The sequence below is a fragment of the Solenopsis invicta genome, chromosome 5 (assembly GCF_016802725.1).
Source record: "Solenopsis invicta isolate M01_SB chromosome 5, UNIL_Sinv_3.0, whole genome shotgun sequence".
NCBI lineage: Eukaryota > Metazoa > Arthropoda > Insecta > Hymenoptera > Formicidae > Solenopsis > Solenopsis invicta.
In genome coordinates, this window is record NC_052668.1 from 14,394,949 (window position 1) to 14,398,543 (window position 3,595).

Consider the following 3,595-nt stretch of genomic DNA (forward strand, 5'->3'; position numbering starts at 1 on the left):
AAACCGAAATCTTTAATAGCTTTAAACGCTGTAGTGCTTGAATTCCAAACACAGTTTAAAACTAAACCGTTTTTAAATAATGAAAAAACGGAGACAGAAATAAAACGTTTAACATCTTAAAATTAAACATTTCCTTCTTGGGCGTATACATCACGACCGTTTTGTATCTGAAAATAATAAATTATCCTAAATTTACAACAGGGATCATACAGTAAATAAAAAGACCCTTGTATAATTTTCCCTTTGTATAATTTTCTATTTTGGAAGTTTCCTGCGCATTTCGTGGAACGATAATATTGTACGACAAACTGTTCTCGTAGTTTCAGCAAATTGGGAACGACTCGAACGCACTGTGTCAAAAGTTTCTGCATGCCGGGAAAGTTTTGCGGCACTTTAAAGCGTCGTGCGGTTACGTCAGTAGAAGCGAGCAGAACGTTCCTCAACGTGTATCTCCCACTTGCGCTTAGGGCAATGCAGCGGGCGCTTTTTGCTTGGGATTTTATAGCTCGTAATCGTCCGGACGTTAGGTCTCTAGTTAGAATAGCTATTACACGACGCGAGGAATTCAGGTTTCGCGTGCTTCTGCACTGTCTACCCGCTGTGGATCCTGCCTCTTTTGTTTCTCTCTCGACTTCTCGCGGATGGAACAATTATTTATCCTGTCCCAACTCGTTCAGCGTTACATGTGTTTCTTCTCTAAGCGGATTTATCTTAATATTAACACGTAGGAGAGCAGCAGCGCACTGTTCCCATTACCGCGTTTATGTCGGCTTTAATTAGCTCTTGTATTTTTACTGATATCCAGCAGGCATAGTTCCATATTTTCCTTAGCTATTTGCGTGATGAATTAAAGTCTCTAGTAAGAAGCTTTCCTTATTTTTTCGTACGGAAAAAACGGATTGCACGATTGATCCGTTAATCTCGAGAAAGCCTCTCGTCCCCCGTTTACCGCTCTTTTTATCACTTATGATCACTAATGTGTCACGCATTACCTACTATTATTTAGCGTGTGGAAATGCAAACGGCGAATGCAAACGCGAACGTGAGCCAGTGAAATTGCGATGCGAGTAACTGACGTAACGTTACCGTCAGCCAAAATGTATACATTGCTTAGCGCCGGATGCTGTGCTACAGGAAAGGCGGTTTTAATGACGCAGTAACGGCCGTCCCGGCCCGTAAAACTGCGAAATTAGTCGACTACCGACCGCAGTCGTTTCCTTACGCGGCGTTACGGAGAAAATCAGATATGAACGTGGAATCTTGTGCGATCGTAAACGGATAGGCGAGAGTGGACAGCTGAGCCCGCGATTCTCGGTACACCGCAATGTGTACTCTATCTACAAATAGGCGATATGCGTATAGGTGTACACGCGCACATTCGCGTGTTGCTTTGCTTTACAGCGTGATCGAGAAAAATCTGTATTTTGTCGAGCGTTGCGCAATGGTCGCGTTCATGGTCAGTTTCGTAAAAATATCCTCTCTCTCTCTCTCTCTCTCTCTCTCTCTGCATTTACTATTTTGCGATCTTTCCTCTTTAAAAATTGGAAATTTTTTTTGGTGTACATTAATTTGCAACAAAAACTCGTTTGTTTCGATTTTAAATTTTCATCGGCGTACCATCCCAATGAGAAAAACTGTGATTCAAGTATTGGTCGTTAAAGAACGTTTTTTGTGTGGCTGCCGTGATTTCTTGACTGAATTTTTTTTTTAAATAAAGCAAAAAGGTTGAGAAAAATATGTTGAATTATTCGTGCTGCAAAATAATTTTGATATTGCGCAACCAATGTAAGAGAGTATGCGTGTTCGCCGACAAGTGCACCGCGTGCTCTCGAAATCTATCGGCTTCCACTGTATTTCACCGTGTCGTTTCGGGAAACGACTTCCGCTTCGCGCACCACACACGAGTCTTATCTTCGACATGAAGCGGATAAAAATGTCTGAAGATGTCCGAGGGATGAGACTCGGACGTTGCCGTTAACCCTGCGCCCCGATATCGGGCGGTGCAGTGCGCTCTTCTTCCGTTAAGAGAAAGTAGCGCTATAAAAAGCAGCTCTTATGACATATAACGACTAAAAAGCAGTTGGAAGACTATTGACATCGAACGTTTAGTTAGAGTGCATCCTCACATAGTGACACATCAATTACAAAAATTGGACGATCGGATTCATCTCATATTGTTAGAAAAATATCGCGACACGCGTTACTGATATCAGAACAATCGTTAGAATGGATCTAAATGATCGAAGCTGTTGGAATTTTATGCTTCCAAGTTAAACTGACGATGATTTTTCTATAGAAGTCTTACAACTTGTCAATCTTTCTTGAAAAAAAAAACCTTATAAAATGTTTCAATAAAGAGATTACTGTATTAGTTTATTGAAACGTTTTCTTAAGGGGCTAAACAACGTAAATTATGTACAAAATGCCATCTATTTAAACTATTATTAATTGATTATAGAAGATTTAAATCGGATACGTAATATAATGAAAATTTAATATATTATTTTCTTCAACTTTTTAATTTTTAATATTATATATTTTTTATAATTGATATATTAAAATCAGATCAATTAATTTTAAAATTTAATTATCTTTTTTATTGTGCTCTGTATTATCCAATTTATAATAGTTTACGTATTTTTCATGTTTATATTATTTACATGAAAAAGATTCGTGTAAACATCGCGTATTTTGTTTAAGTTTTTAAAAAGTCCGTAGATGTGATTTTGAAGTGGCATACCCATGTATAAAACACTTTATATATACATATGTTTCAATCAGTTTTTTTGTGTTAAAGTTTTAATACAACTTAGTTAATTTAATATAATGTGTGTGATTATAGTATTTGAATATTTTGTATTGAAATAATATTCAACATTTTTCAGTATTAAAATAACCTAATTTATGAATTATTCAAATAAATAAATAACATAAAAATAATATAATTTTGAAAGATAAATTGTAAGATAAATAAATAAAATGCGTTGACGTATGATAAATTATGTTAATTTTATTAACAAAACTTGCTTCCACAACTTGTTTCCAAATTGTATCAAAGTGTAACATTTTTTTTTAATTAATTTTTTAATATTTGTGTTATTTTCATGTTCATGTTGTGTTAAATTAACACAGAAATTTGAATGGATTATTTGGAATATGCGATGCGCGTTAAGTTTAACGAATTCTTCAACTATGCAGATGTCTCTATAATTGGCGGCAGTCAGCGACAAATTGATCAAACGGTGAGTGAGAAGTGTCCCGGGACATTTCTCGTGTATCCCAACACGATCCCTAACCGGCAGTTTAGCACCGCGTGCAGACCGGAAATGATGAGGAGCGAAACGCGAAGTTGTCGTTGTTGCGGTCCGCGCGACCAATAGACCTTCCTCAACTATCTCGCACCGATAATATGTATATACATATACGCAACGCTACGTGCTGCTGTCATGCGTGCATATACACATGCAGCGTGCGTCTAGCAGCAGCAGCAGCAGCAGCAGCAGCAGCAGCAGCACGTAGACGACGACCAAGCGGCAGGCCGCGGTGCGGTGCGCGGAATGCAGTTATTATTCAACGTTTACGCTCGCCTGCTCGC